Source organism: Choloepus didactylus, chromosome 12 (genome assembly GCF_015220235.1).
Source record: "Choloepus didactylus isolate mChoDid1 chromosome 12, mChoDid1.pri, whole genome shotgun sequence".
Lineage (NCBI taxonomy): Eukaryota > Metazoa > Chordata > Mammalia > Pilosa > Megalonychidae > Choloepus > Choloepus didactylus.
This window is the reverse complement of record NC_051318.1, coordinates 5,967,207-5,984,062: the sequence shown is the minus strand read 5'-3', so window position 1 is coordinate 5,984,062 and position 16,856 is coordinate 5,967,207. Positions and strand designations below refer to the sequence as shown.

The following is a 16,856-nucleotide window of genomic DNA, read 5'->3' as shown; positions in this document are numbered from 1 at the left end:
TGCATGTCTCATAAACTCATGCCTTTCTGAAGCCACACAATATCCCGTTGTCCACATACGTCAGAGCTTGCCCTCCCGCTCCTCAGTCGATGGACCCATTGGCCACCTCCTTCCTTTGGTATCGTGAATAATGCCACCTTCACCATCAGGGTGCAAATGCCTGTTTCAGTCCCTGCTTTCAGTTCTTTCTCATACATTTCTGGTAATAGGATTCCCTAATCATAAGGCAACCCTATATTTAGACTCCTGTGGTCCCACTACATTACCCTCTGGAGGGGCTGCACTATTCTACTCCCCTACCAACACTGAATAGGTTTACCTCTCTCTCCATCTTTCCTCTAGCACTTGAATTTGTATGTCTATTCATTTAGTTATTTATGACTGCAGATTTTTTTAGATATATTCACATAGCATGCATTCTATTCAAAATAATGTCTCAGATTATCCTCATTTAGCTGTACCATCTTCACTCTCAATTTTAGACAACTTCCATTGTTCTGAAGAGAACTAACAGACACACCCATTGCAAAGAGAAAACCTACTTTATCCCTAGTATTAGTGTGGTACTAGTGAGCTATTCCTTGTTAAATATGGCCCATAACATGCAATAGGTAGTTTATCCCGTATGCCACTCTATATTAACTCTATATACCAAGTGTCATACCTTTGAAATAATTCATGTAAGGACTTCCTTGTATTTGTAGTGCTAATCAGTGATAAGTATGACTTTAAGCAACCCTTTTCAAACCTGCCTTCAATATGGCACTATTACCTATAATCCTACTAAAGAAATACCATCACGTCTATCCATTCCCTTTCACTTGCATTCAACCTCATAAAAACTCTGTGCCTACTGTGTAACTGCTCCCCTTCTCTAGCTTCTATCTCTGGGTCCTCTGTATTCTACATTTTAGCACTCTATGTTTACATTTTTTAGTGGTTTTGTATTATTATTGTGTCAGTATTATGACCACTCATATTTTAGAATTTGGAAATAACACTTAAAAACTACATTTTAAGGGGGTTCATATTACTTTTCAGTCTGGCTTATTTCACTCAACATTTTGTCCTCAAATTTTGTCTACATTCTCACATGCTTCAGGACCTCATTCCTTCTTACTGCTGCATAATATTCCAGTGCGTGTATATACCACATTTTGTTTAGCCACTCGTCTGTTGATGGACACTTAGATTGTTTCCGTCTTTGGCAGTTGTGAAGATGCCACTATGAACAACGGTGTGCAAAGATCTGTTTGTGTTGCTATTTTAAGTTCTGGAGATATACTGAGCACAAATCCCCAGAAGAACTTAATTGCCAGGTCACAGGGAGGGCAATTAAGTGGAATTACCAGGTTGCAGGGCAACTTGATATTTAATTTTCTGAGAATTCCCACCAGCAGGGAGTAGCTGCCCCAATTTCTCCACATCCTCTGCAACATTCGTAGTTTCCTGCTTAATGGCAGCCATTCTTATGGGTGTGATTTATCTTATTGTGGTTTTGATTTACATTTCCCTAAAAATTAATGACAATGATCATCTTTTCTTGTGCATTTTAGCTATTGGTATTTCATCTTTGGAAAATTGTCTATCCATATCTTTTGTTCATTTTATAATTGGGTTGGTTGTTCTTTTGTTGTTGAGTTGAAGGATTGCTTATATATACTGGATGTGAAATCCTTATCATATATATGGTTTGCCAAATATTGTCTCCCATTGTGCTGGCTGCCTCTTCACCTTTTTGACTAATTCCTTTGAGACACAGAATCATTTCATTTCGAGGAGTTGCCATTTATCTATTGTTTCTTTCATTTATCTTTTTCATTTGTCTGTTTTTTCTTTCATTGCTTGTGCTTTGGGTGTAGGATCTAAGCTACCTCCTCTTACTAGGCCTTGAAGCAGTTTTATTGTACCGCTGTGCTTGATAAAGTCTTTGATCAACTTTGATTTAACTTTTGTGTAGGGTGTGAAGTAGGAGTCCTCTTTCAGTTTTTTTTGGCTATGGATATCAAGTTCTCCCACCCTCTTTTGTTGAAAAGATTATTCTTGTCCCGATTCAGTGGATTAGGGGGTCTTGCCAAGTATCAATTGTCTGTAAATCTGAGGGACTATTTCCAAACTCTCAATTAAATTTCATTAATCAATATGTCTATCTTGTGTCAATACCATGCTGTTTTGACCACTGTGGCTTTAAAGTCAAGAAGTGTAACTCCTCCCACTTCATTCTTTTTCAGGATGTTTTTGGCAATTCAAGTCCCTTTACCCTTTACACTTCCTAATAAATTTAATAACTAGCTTTAACATGTTTGCAAAGTAGGTTGTTGGAACTTCTGTACTGCATTGAATGTGCAGATCAATTTGGATAGAATTAGCAGCTTAATGACATTTAACTTTCTTATGCAGGAACATGAAAAATCTTTCTACTTGTGTATGTCTTTGGTTTCTTTTAGCAAATCTTTGTAGTTTTCTATGTAGAGGTCCTGTACATCCTTCATTAAATACAGGATTCTTTTAGTTGCTATTATGAGTGGAATTTTTTAAAATTGATTCCTCAGTTAGGTCATTTCTGTGTATAGAAACACGACTGATTTTTGTGTATTATTCTTGTATCTGACCACTTTGCTGAATTTGTTTATTAGCTTAATTAGCTTTCTCATAGATTTCCCACATTTTCTAAATGTAAGATTATGTCATCTGCAAAATAATGTTTTATTTTTTGTGTTTTTTAATCCAATTTTATTGAGATATGTTCATATTCCAGATAATCATCCAAAGTATATAGTCAATGGTTCATGGTATCATCATATACTTGTGCGTTCATCACCACAATTAATCTTTGAACATTTTCATTATACCTGAAAAAAATAAAAATAAGAATAAAAACGTAGAAGGACATCCAAAACACTGCATATCCCTTAACGCCTATTATTTTTTTCTTTATTAACTTACTCACCTGTCCATGCACTGGATAAAGGGATAGTCAGTCACCAGGTTTTCACAGTTACACAGTCTCACCATAAAAGGCAAATAGTTATACAATCATCTTCACAAATCAAGGCCACTGGATTACAGTTCAACTGTTTCAGGTATTTCCTTCTATCTATTCTAGTCCACTAAAAACTAAAAATGGATATCTGTATAATTCATAAGAATAACCTCCAGAATGACCTCTCAATTCTATCTGAAATCTCCCAGCCACTGAAATTTATTTTGTTTCATTTCTCTTCCTATGTTTGGTCCAAGAAGGCTTTCTCAATACCATGATGCTGGGGCCAAGCTCATCCCTGGGGTTATCTCCCACATAGGGGAGAGGGCACTGAGTTTACCAGAAAAATTCTGATCAGTTGAAGAGAAGCTATGCTAGAGGTCTACAATATGTTGAGTGGAATTCAGGTAGAGAACAGTTAGAGAACAAAGCAAACCAAAAAGAAAAACCAAAGTTAGGGTGAAAATAACCTCTAGAATAAACTAATCAAGGAAACCAGATGCCTAGACACAACCAAAATTACAGATCTTACTAGGAAAAACACAGACAGGGCCAGTCAAAGGAACAAAGTAACACTTCAAACAAGATACAAGAATTGAAACAACTAATTAAAGAAATTCAAACATGCTAAATTAATTCAAAAATCAAATCGACCAGTTGAGGGAAGATATGGAAAAGAGATGAAGGATGTGAAGATGATATCGGGTGAACATAAGGATGAACTTGAAAGTTTGAAAAACAAATGGCAGAAAGGCACAGTAGAAGAGATGAAAAACAATGGAGACTGAGAAAACCAGCTTTGAGGAGGAAGAAGCAAAGATTAGTGAACTATAGGATAGAACATCTGAAATGCTACACACAGAGGAAGAGATATGAAAAACAATGGAAACATATGAGCATGTTTTCAGGGAATTGAATGACAGCATGAACTGCATGAACATACATGTAATGGGCATCCCAGAAGGAGAAGAGAAGGGAAAAGGGGCAGAAAAATAATGGAGGAAATAATCACAGAAAATTTCCAACCTCTTATGAAAGACATAAAATTACAGATCCAAGAGGCACAGCCTACCCCAAACAGAATAGAACCAAACAAACCTACTCCAAGACACTTACTAATCAGACTGTTAAATGTCAAAGGTAGATAATCCTGAAAGCAGCAAGAGAAAAGCGATCCATCACATACAAAGGAAGCTTGATAAGACTATGTGTGGATTTCTCAGTAGAAACCATGGAGGCAAGAAGGAAGTGGTGTGATATATTTGAGATACTGAAAGAGAAAAACCACCAACCAAGAATTTTATATCCAGAGAAAATGTCCTTCAATAATAAGGGAGAGTTTAAAACATTTTCTTACAAACAGACAGTGAGAGGCTTTGTTAACAAGAGACCTACTTTACAAGAAATACTGAAAGGAGAGAGACTGATAGGAAAAGACAGAGAGAGGTTTGGAGAAGAGTATAGAAATGAAGACTATCAAGAAGAGTCAAAGTAAAAAGGGAAAATAAGATATGACATCTAAAATCCAAAAAAAGAAATGGTAGAAGAAAGTACTGTCCTTATATTAGTAACATTAAATGTTAACAGATTAAACTCCCCATTAAAAAAACACATACTGGCAGAGGGGATTAAAATACAGGAGCCGTGTATATGCTGCCTTACAGAAACTCGCCTTAGACACAGGTCAAGATAGGTTGAAAGTGAGAGGTTGGGAAAAAATATTTCATGCAAACAACAACTGGAGTAAAGCAGGGTAGCTATACTAATTATATCAGGCAAATTAGACTTCAAATGTAAAACAATTAAAAGAGACAAAAAAGGACACTATATTTTAATAAAAGGGATGATTCACCCAGAAGACATGACAATTACAAATATGCACCAAGTGAGAGTGCATCAAAATACCTGAGATACACACTGATGGTACTGAAGGGAGAAGTGGACACCTCTACAATAATAGGGGGAGACTTCAGTACACCATTCTCATCAGTGTATAGAACATCTAGACAAAGGTTCAGTAAAGAAACAGAGTAGTTGAATAGTATGATAAACAAAATCAAGTTAACAGACATTTATAGAATCCTACACTGTACAACAGCAGGGCTCACATTTTTCTCAAGTGCTTATGGAACAGTCTCCAGGATAGACCACATCTTGGGCAACAAGGGAAGTCTCAATAAATTAAAAAAATATTGATATTGTAGAAAACCATCTCACAGAACATAATTGAATGGAGCTGAAAATCAGTAACAGGCAGAAGGCTGGAAAATTCATTAATATATGGAGGCTGAACCATACACTTTTAAAGAACCAGTGGGTCAAGGAAGAAATTATAGGAGAAATTAGTAAATACCTCAGGGAAAATGACAATGAAATCACAACAAATCAAAACATATGGGATGTAGCAAAGGTGGTGTGAGAGGGAAGTTTATTGCCATAAATGCCTATATTAAAAGAGAAGAATGAGCAGAAATTGAGAAATTAACTGTTTACCTGTAGGAACTAGAGAAAGAATTGGAAACTAACCCCAAAGCAAACAGAAGGAAAGAAATAACACAGATTAGAACATAAATAAATAAAATTGAGAACATGAAAACAATTGAGAGAGTCAACAAAACCCAAAGTTGATTATTTGAGAAAATCAATAAAATTGATGGACCCTTAGCTATGCTAATGAGGGGGGGGATGCAAATAAAAAATACCAGAAATGGGAAAGGGGACATGTTTCTGTTTGCTAGTGCTCCTGCTATGCAAAATACCAATATCAGATTGGCTTTTATAAAGGGTATTTATTAGGTCACAAATTTACAGTTCTAAGGCCATAAAAATGTCCAAACTGAGGCATCAACAACATCATGGCTTCATGAAGAAAGCCCAGTGGTGTCTGGAATAGCTCTGTCAGCTCAGAAGGCACATGGCTAGCCTCTACTGATGCTTTGCCCCTGGGTTCTGATTTAAAAAAGCCTTTCTCCAAAATGTCTCTGGGCTTGTCTCTCTTAGATTCTTCTGTTCCTGTACATCTAAGCATCTCGGGGTAATCTCAGTTTCTCCAGAGCAAACTCCAGGCTGGCATCTCCAAACATCTCTGAGTATCTCCAAGTGTCAGCATCAGTGTCAGCTTTTAACTTGTCTCCAAACTGTCCCTGTCTGCCCTCTGTGTATACTCTCCTTAAAGGACTTCAGTGGTCTAATAAAGACCCACCCTGAGTGGGAGGTGTCCACACCTCCATGGAAATAATTCAATCAGTGGTTCCACACTAATGAACAGACTAATCAGTGTGCCCCCACAAGATTGCATTGAAGAATATGGCTTTTCTGGGGAAACTAATATGTCCAAACCAGCACAGGACAACAGGATATAAAAAAAAGGAGATAGAGAATACTATGAGCAACAATATGCTAACAAATGACACAACCTAGACAAAATGGACAACTTCCCAGAAAAGCATGAACAACCAATTTAGACCTGAGAAGAAGCAGAAGACCTTGTGCCGGTTTGAATATATTATGTCCCCCAGAAAAGGCCACATTCTTTAATGCAGTCTTGTAGGGGCAGATGTTATTAGTGTTGATTAGATTGGAATCTTTTGATTGTTTCCATGGAGACTTGACTTAATCAACTGTGAGTGAAACGTTTGGATAATTTCCATGGAGTGGAGGTGTTACCCCACCTAATCAGGGTGGGTATTAATTAGATCACTGGTGTCATATAAGGGAATTCACATACAGAAGGACCTCAGAGCAACTGAGAGTGATATTTTGAAGAGGAGCTGCAGCTTCCAGAGACATTTTGAAGACAGCTGTTGAAAGCTAACATTTTGGAGAAAGCTGTTTTGAAGCACAACCAGGAAGCAAAGGGAGAAGACGCCAGCCACGTGCCTTCCCAGACAACAGCGGTGTTCCAGACGCCATTGGCCATCCTTGGGTGAAGGTAGTCTTTTCTTGATGCCTTAGTTTGGACACTTTTGTGGCCTTAAGACTGTAACCAAATAAACCCCTTTTATAAAAGCCAATCCTACAATACCCACCAGAAATTAACAAAGCTTAGAATGACTATAGTTTGTTAATTTCTGGTGGGTATGGTAGGAACAAGTTCACAGAAATGTTACTATGTTAGGCTACTTTCTTAGGGTAGAGTAGAAACAGGTTGGAAGTAAAACAGTTACATTAGATTAGCTGTCTTTTTCTTATTCCTTTGTTTTGGTTTCTTTGAAAAAAAAATTTTTTTTTTTTGCTGAGTTTTAATTTAAAACAGTTTTGTTAAGTCATAATGAATTATAAAACTTTGATAGTTAAATTGTACAATCATTTATGAGGCATTTATTCTCAATATTTATGTAGAGTTGAAATGAAACTTTGCACACTTGTACTTTCTGCTCTCCAATTCTGAGCAAAATTATGAAGAGAGGATCAAACATATTTGTAAAGGAAAACCCAACCGGGTTAGAAATGAAATATTAGGAGACTTAAGTCTACACACAGCTGTGCTGTAAGAGCATAGATGATTTTAGCTCATGTTTTGGGTATGAAAGGAATTAGCACCTCTCAAAAGAAACAAAAGCAGGTGCCGAACCATTGAAAGCCCCAATCAATTATTTTTAGCATGCCTCTTAATTTTTCTGTCTCCTGGTTTCTTGTCTTCTGTTCCTGAATCTTCAACAGGTAACCACTTGAGGGGATGTCCACGATAGATGGGCCATGGAGGAAGTGTCAGCAAACAAGAAAAAGCAAATCCGGCCATAACTATATAGATAGTCCATCCAAACTGTTCAGCCACGTAGCCGTAGATAAATCCAACTATTGCAGAAAAAAGAATAATTCCCTGAAACATCTGTTCAGCTAGCTTCTGGCCCTTGTAATCCATTTACGTGGGCAGAGAGCCCAGATGCTCCAGCACGTCCGGCTGGGGAGACGCGCTGCAGAGCGCCAGAGGCTGTCGCATTTCAGAGAGAGTTGGGGCCTCAATCTGGGCCTGCGTGTCCTCTGGCCGGCCTGCTGAGCCGGGGAGCGCAATCGAAATGTTTTTTTATTGTAAGTTTTTAAATTTTTTTTTCATATACTTAATTAAAAACAAAATGAAAAAAAAATATGTAGAGACCCCCTGAGGAGCTGGGGGAGAAGGCAGGGGTATTGGGTTTCCCCACCTCGATGACTGCTGGTGTGCTCTCAGACACTGGGGAGTGGTGGTTTGATGGGCTGCACCCTCTGTCCCTGGACTGGCCCTTGGGAAGACTGTTACTGCAAAGGAGAGGCTAGGCCTGCTTATAATTGTGCCTAAGTGTCTGCTCCTGAATGCCTCTTTGTTGCTCAGATGTGGCCCTCTCTCCCTATCTAAGCCAACTTGGCAGGTGAAATCACTGCCCTCCCCCCACGTGGGATCTGACACCCAGGGGAGTGAATATCCCTGGCAACGTGGAATATGACTCCTGGGGAGGAAGGTAGACCTGGCATTGTGGGATGGAGAACATCTTCTGACCAAAAGGGGGATGTGAAAGGAAATGAAATAAGTTTCAGTGGCTGAGAGATTCCAAAAGCAGCCAAGGGGTCACTCTGGTGGGCACTCTTAGGCATGACATAGATAATCCTTTTTAGGTTCTAATGAACTGGAATAACTAGCAGTAAATACCTGAAACTATCAAACTACAACCCAGAACCCTTGAATGTTGAAGATGATTGTATAATAATGTAGCTTATGAGGGGTGACAGTGTGATTGGGAAAGCCATGTGGATCACACTCCCCCTTGTCCAGTGTATGGATGGATGAGTAGAAAAATGGCAAAAAAAAAAAAAAAAAAAAAATGGCACTCAGTGTTCTTTTTTAATTTAATTGTTCTTTTTCACTTTAATTTTTACTCTTATTACTATTGTGTGTGTGGTAATGAAAATGATCAAGAATTAATTTTGGTGATGAATGCACAGCTATATAATGGTACTGTGAACAATTGATTGTATGCTTTTTGTGACTGCATGGTATGTGAGTATATCTAATAAAATTGAATTAAAAAAACCAATCCATTTGTGGTTTTTTGCAAAATGGCAGCATTACAAACCAGAACAGACCACAACAACCTGTCACAAGTAAGGAGATTGAATCAGTCATCAAAAAAGTCCAGGACAGGAGGTCTTCATATGTGAATTCTATCAAGTGTTCAAGAAGAAATTAGTACTAATTCTGCTCTAACTCTTCAAAAACAATGAAGAGGAGGGAAAGCTGCCTAATTCATTCTATGAAGCCAACATCACTCTGATACCAAAACCAGGCAGTTACTACATGAAAAGGCAATTACAGACAAATCACTTTAATTAATATAGATGCAAAATTTTTGACAAAATACTCGCAAATGAAAGTATGCAGCACATTAAAAGAACTATACACCACGACCAAGTGGGATTTATTCCAGGTATGCAAGACTGTTTCAACACCAAAACATCCATTAATGTAACATACCACATTGATAAATCAAAAAAGTAAATGAATAATAGTGGGGCATGTAGGTTGTTTTGTGTTCATTTTTACTTTTATTTTTATTATTTTTTTGGAGTAATGAAAATGCTCAAAAATTAAACATGGTGATGAATGCACAACAAAGAACAATACTGTGAAAAATTGGTGGTATACTTTGAATGATTATGTTGTATGTGACTATATCAATAAAATTGCAAGCAAAAAGAGCAAAAAATTATGTTTAAAAAAGTAATTATAGTAATTAATGTCTATTGTTGACTAAACAGAGGGGAGCCTTAGAAAACACTAATGGCCTAGTTCTTTGGGCTAAGACTGCAGTAGCTTGTTAGAGTCTCCATTTGTAGAGATTAGGGATTAAGATCAGATGACTTGACACAATGCCAGTGCAAAATATCTAGTCAGTAAGTGCTTTTGGTATGATGATGCTAATTGTGGGTATGTCTTAACAGAAAGCGTTCTCTCAGACTTTATAAAGTAGTCCTTCCTAGTAGTCATTGTCAGACTGATTTGCTGGGAATATATCATTTGGCCAGTTTATCTGTTATGGAATATTAAGTGGAATGGATGTAGAGAAAGTGATAAGCTGGGATGAAAATATGAATAGGGCCATAGAAAGGAATGTTCTGAAACATGTGACAACACAGATGAACTTGGAAGACACTATGTTGAGTAAAATAAGCCAGAGAGAAAGGAAAAATATTGTATGATCTCACTGATATTAAACAATTAGAATAAGCAAATTCATGGAGTCAGAGACTAGAATTTCTTGTTACCAAGGGTAAAGGGGATAGGAAGTTAATCCGTAAAATGTACAGTGTCCCTATTTGGAATGACAGAAATGTTCTGGTAAAGGATGGTGGTGATGGTAGCACAACATTTTGAATTTAATTTACAGCACTGAATTATCTATCTGAATGAAGTTAAAAGGTCTATATGGTAATAGAAAAAATAAACTAGCAATAGAGAGCAATTAAGGAAGGGGGAACAATAATCCAAGAAGAACAGATAAGCTATTTAACGTTCTGGGGATGCCCAGCAATGACTATGGTCTGTTAATTTCTGATGGATATAGTAGGAACAAGTTCACGGAAATGTTGCTATATTAGGTAACTTTCTTGGGGTAAAGTAGGAACATGTTGGAAGTTAAGCAGTTATCTTAGGTTAGTTGTCTTTTTCTTACTCCCTTGCTATGGTCTCTTTGAAATGTTCTTTTATTGTATGTTTGTTTTCTTTTTAACTTTTTTTTCATACAGTTGATTTAAAAAAGAAGGGAAAGTTAAAAAAAAAAAAAAAAAAAGAAAAACAAGGTAAAAAAGATGTAGTGCCCCTTGAGGAGCCTGTGGAGAATGCAGGGGTATTGGCCTACCCCACTTCGATGGTTGCTAACATGCCCACAGACATAGGGGACTGGTGGTTTGATGAGTTGAGCCCTCTACCATAGGTTTTACCCTTGGGAAGATGGTTGCTGCAAAGGAGAGGCTAGGCCTCCCTATAATTGTGCCTAAGAGCCTCCTCCCGAATGCCTCTTTGTTGCTCAGATGTGGCCCTCTCTCTCTAGCTAAGCCAACTTGAAAGGTGAAATCACTGCCCTCCCCCCTACGTGGGATCAGACACCCAGGGGAGTGAATCTCCCTGGTAACGTGGAATATGACTCCCGGGGAGGAATGTATACCCGGCATCGTGGGACGGAGAACATCTTCTTGACCAAAAGGGGGATGTGAAAGGAAATGAAATAAGCTTCAGTGGCAGAGAGATTCCAAAAGGAGCCGAGAGGTCACTCTGGTGGGCACTCTTATGCACACTTTAGACAACCCTTTTTAGGTTCTAAAGAATTGGGGTAGCTGGTGGTGGATACCTGAAACTATCAAACTACAACCCAGAACCCATGAATCTCGAAGACAGTTGTATAAAAATGTAGCTTATGAGGGGTGTCAATGGGATTGGGAAAGCCATAAGGACCACACTCCCCTTTGTCTAGTTTATGGATGGATGAGTAGAAAAATAGGGGAAGGAAACAAACAAACAAACAGACAAAGGTACCCAGTGTTCTTTTTTACTTCAATTGCTCTTTTTCACTTAAATTATTATTCTTATTATTTTTGTGTGTGTGCTAATGAAGGTGTCAGGGATTGATTTAGGTGATGAATGTACAACTACATAATGGTACTGTGAACAATCGAATGTACGATTTGTTTTGTATGACCGCATGGTATGTGAATATATCTCAATAAAATGAAGATTAAATAAAAAAAAAAAAAGAAAAGAAAAAATTCCCGTGGAACTGCACTACACAAGCAATGAAACCTAAGTTAAACCTATGGAGTATAATTAAGTCAATTATAAAAATGTAACAGTTGTAACCAATGTACCACACTAATGCAAATTGTCAATAATAGGGTGGTATATGGGAATCCTTTATTTTATAAATGATTGTTCTATAAAACTACCACATCTCTAGCAAAGGAACATACATGAATAGGCAGTAGGATCACACATGTAGATAGTTCCTTTTAATGTATTCATTTTCTTTTGCCACATAGAAAGTTACCACAAATGTAATTTGTGGGCATTAAACAATACCCATTTATTGCCTTGTAGTTTCTGTAGGTCAGAGTCTAGCAAGTTTAGTTGCATCCTCTGTTCAGGGACTTAACCAGGCAGAAATGAAGATGTCCACAGGGCTGCATTCTTTTCTCAGGGTTATAGGGAGAGTCCACTTCAAAGCACATTCAGGAGGTTGACAAAATTCATTTCTTTCTTATGCTTTCCACATGTGTCTGCATCTTCAAGGCAGCAGTAGCAGGTGGAGTGCTTTTCATCCTCCCATCTCTCTGACATTCTCTTCCTCCTCACTTCTTCACATTTTCAATATCCCAGGATCACACTGAGCCCCACCTCCTCCTTAGATTTTTGACAATGCCAAAGCCCCATCAGCCTGCGCCAGTTTAACTGACAACTGCCCCTTCCCAGCCAACAGTCCTTTGCCTCCTGCCTTCCAATTTACAGCTCACTGAGGGTTTTAGACTTCTGTCTGTGACCCCATCATGCCCTATATACCCAGTTTTGTTGTTGGCAATCCCCCCAAAATCTAAATGCTGCCAAATTCAGGGCATGTCCTAGCCCAGCTCTCCTAACTTGGAGGCACCCAGCACCATTCATCACCCCCTACTTCTGAAAGCTGCTCCCCACTGGCTTCCTGGCTGCCTCCTCCCAGGTAGGTCCCCGCCTGCTTTCTTCCCTGGAGCTGCTTCCTGACTCAAGCTCAGACTGCACCCCAAACTCTTCTCCCTCGTCAAGCCTTGAAGACGTGGTGGGATGCAGGGCAGTTCACTCCACCAACTTGTAAATGAGCCTACCAACAGGGTGGTCCAGTGGGACAGGGAGGGGGTAAGGCTACATGGAGACATCTTTTTGCTGCATTGCATGACACAAGAAGCTACAGGAAGCTTTTGCCTAGGTGTTTTACGCCTTGCAGTGAACTCACTGTGGCTCAGACTCCCAGGAGATGATTGTTCCCAAGGTCTGCAGATAAAAGGGAAACCACAATAATGATGCTTGTAGGAGGTCTTTCAGAATTTGCAGCACATTTTTTAGCTCTTTCCTCAAAGCAAGAGTCCTTCTTGACTGATATGTGTGCACTTTCTCTCTCCCCAGCAGAGAGAAGTCCAGGAACTTATCACTGTCTCTTTGACACTCAATTCTTTTCTCTACCAGTGCTGTGCACCCTCAAAGCTACTCATCACTACAGGTGAGTAGAACACTCCAGTGACTGAAACACAGGTTTGGGTGGGCAGATGCAGACCTGTGATTCTCCAGGTGCAAGCTGAGAGCAGTGTTCTGAACTGGTTGTCTCACTGTTGTTAAGCATTTATAGGGGACCAAAGATGGTGCTCAAATGCAACAAGGAAACAATGTTTCACAGGGAAGAAAGGAAAACTAAAATCAGAGGCACTTTGTCACGTTGGCATGTGTGCGTCAGAGAGAAAGACAAGGCACAGACGTGGGTTATGAAGGGCAGTTTGCTGACTTCTGCCCTGGCTTTGGCATGCACATATGGCAGATGGAGAGTTACATGATAAGGACACAGGTCAAAAACAGCAGCCAGTACAGGGTAGTGGTGGTGGATCTGTGGCTATTTTCTGTATGATCTTTTCAACTTTTCTGTGTAATTTTTCACAATCAAATTTTGGGGGAATAACTGCAAGTGGAAAACAGATGGGGATTAAAGATGTTGTCTGTGTGTATGTGTAGCTGATGGTGTAAAGATGAGTCATGTGGTGTGATGCATGGCCCCCAGAGAGGGGACAGAAGAGAGTTAGCATGGGTGGGACCCCAGCCTGGGTGATGGTTCACCTAAGACAGAGCAGCAGGTGAGAGGAGAGACCTTGGGGAGAGAAGAGCAGATGCAGCTACCTCGGACCTGAAGGGACCACAGGTGCCCCAGGTCTCCCAGGTGCCCCCATCTGGAGAGGCCTCTGCAGCCAGGCTGACGCTGCATGTCTCCACCAGCCATTCTCCTCAGGCACTGGGGCCTGGATGTTGCTTCTTGGCCAAAGATACTAACTATTCTTCATCATGAAACTGTGTATCTATTTATTGTAGTCCTCTTTAATACCTCTTGATAAAGTTGTATAATTTTTTTCCTTAGAGGTCTTGCATGCCTTTTGTTACTTTGATCTATAGATATTTGGTATATTCTGATAGTGTCTAGTTTTTCTAGTTTTTGTCACTAGAAGACAGAAACATACATAATTTTTAATATTTTATATTTACCTACCTTGTATACTCATACTTTTCCTGTACACTATTTGTGTTTTCTCTGTAAATTATCATACACTACACACAGCAATCTTATTTCTTCCTTCCCAAATCTTTTGGTTTAATTTTATTTTCCTAATCTTTTTTGATCTACCTAAGGACTGGTGATATGATGTTCAATAGAAGTGCTAGTGAACATCCTCTTATTCTTGCTGTTCCTTTTAAAGAGAATATAGTTGTTCTGGTTTGCTAAAGCTGCTGTAATGCAAAATACCTTCTATTAAAGGGATCTATTATATTACAAATTTACAGTTCTAAGGCCATAAAGTGTCCAAACTAAGGCATCAACAAGAAGACACCATCACTGAGGAAAGGCAGTTGGCATCTGGAACACCACTATTAGCTGGAAAGCCACATGTCTGGTGTCTGCTGGTCCTTTTCTCCCGGGTCCTGGTTTCATTTGTCTTTCTACAAAATGTCTCTGTGCTTCTGTCTCTCTTAGCTTCTCTGTCTCAACTCGTGTGCATTGTTGCTTGTTCTCCCAGGGTATTTCTAAGGATCTGGGAGTCCTTTCTTAGCTTCTACAGGGCAAACTCAGGGCTTTATCTTTTAGCTTAGCATCTACAGATGTCTTTCTGTCTGCATCTCCAAGGGTCTCCAAGCATCTGGGTTTGTGCGGGCTCTCAGCTCTCTTAAGGATTCCAGTGGTCTAATTGAGACACACCCTGAACGGGCAGGGTTCACATCTTCCTGTGAAGGGTCCCACCCACAATAAGCCCACAGCCAGAAGACTGGATTAAAGGAACATGGCCTTTCCTGGGGTACATAAGAGTTTCAAACCAGCACACTAGCCAGTGTTCTAGGGTGGTGTTTCCCTTAAACATCTACTTTTTAAATAAAATACTCTTTATTAGATTAAGGTAGTAATCTTTGTTTTCTAATTTTATAAGAGGTATTTTTCTAAACATAAATAGATGATAAATTTTATCAAAATGTTTTCTTGAATCTATTATTAAAGTATATGAGTATTTCCTTCTTTAATCTTTTAGTAATAATGATGACATGCATGGATTTTCTACTATCAAATTATCCTTGCAGGGTTGTAAATAAAATTGATTCAGAGGTATTCTACTTTTTATACACTGAAAAATTCATTTTCTAAAATTTCTTCACTTTTGGAAGTTTGTTTTAGATGTGTTAGATTTTGTTATGTTTTTGAGTTTTGTCATTTGAAATATTTTTGCTTCTCTATTTCCAAGTGAAATGGGTCTAACTTTCCTTTTACAACATGGTTGCTTCTGGTGACGTCATAGAAAGTGTTGGACCTATTCCCATTCTTTATTTAATTTGGAAGCATTTGTATAAATTTTTCTTGAAATGTTGGTAAAATTTGCCTTACACTGTAGGAAAAAGTATTAATACTCCTTCATTTTCAACCTTGTACTCTCATAGGAGTCATTTCTAGTAAATTAAATTTTTCTGAGTCTCAGGCATTATGTCTAGGTTTTTGAAAATTTTGCCATCTTACTGTTGATAGCATTTTCTCATCTGTTTGAACTAATTTTAGTAGTTTTGCACCAAACTCAAAAATTTTTGTCTTCTGTCTTCAACTCTTAAACAGTGTAATGAGAATTTTGTCTAAATTCTTAGGAGTTTCTTTCAAATCATCAAATTTGATATTTTTAATATCTTTCTTTTTTTCTTTCTGAGACATGAGCTTTTATTATAGGGCTTACCTACAGGGTGGGGAAGTTGAGCCACGTTGCCCTGAAATCAGGAGCTTCTCTGAATGGATTCAGGAACTGCTGTGAATTGTGGAAGGTTCAGAGCACAATGTGGAAATAGTTTGCATTTTGGGGGCCTGAATAAGCTGGTTATAAGGGCTGGAAATTCCAATGGGTGTGATAGCATAAGGCAGGCATCAGGGTCCTGCAACATAGTGAGGGGTTGACTGTAATGAACAGGAAGGAGGGGAGGATTATAGAGATAACAGTATCTCAGGGAGTCTCAGGGAGGAGGTAGTTTTGGGTATACATTACAGTTACCATCGATATTACAAGGAGAATAGGTCAAACCTCAGCAGTCGTAGGTCATGCAAAATGCTGTGTGCCATTCTCAAGTCGCTCGGGGGCCAGGGGCTCCCACATTCCATACCCACGCAGCAATCTGCATTGACCATAGGACAGAGGTTGCATCCATAATTTACAAAAACAATACAATGAATAGCAGAGTACAAGTAAACAAGTACATATGGACAGTAATCCCTGTGGCACCATGGCCAAGTTAAAGAATTAAACCATTTGGACAGAGGATTATCAGATAAATGTTCAGTACGATCTGGCATGTGATCAAGAGCTTGTGTTACGTTTTGTAAGTTGTCGGGTACATATACACCTGGGGCTGAAATAGCTAAAGGATAAAACTACCAGGCTGTCTGCTTTAGTCTATATCTAGTTTTTGTTTGTTTGTTTGTTTTTCACCACTTCCTAACTTTGTTGCAGAAATAAATTTCCCTTTCCACAAACTTACTGCTACTTTCTATAACCATCCTGATTTCTGTCCTGCATTTTCTCTTTTCCATTCTGAGACAATCAGTCATTTAGGAAAAAACTACTTTCCTTATCCTTTTTTAACAAAACATTCTTTATA

The 16,856-nt window shown here is 38.7% G+C and overlaps 1 pseudogene; it reads right to left on the bottom strand.

The window, feature by feature from the left end:
* Positions 1–7,558: 7,558 nt before the first annotated feature.
* LOC119506754 lies at positions 7,559–13,962 on the bottom strand (annotated as a pseudogene).
* Between the last annotated feature and the right edge of the window lie 2,894 nt (positions 13,963–16,856).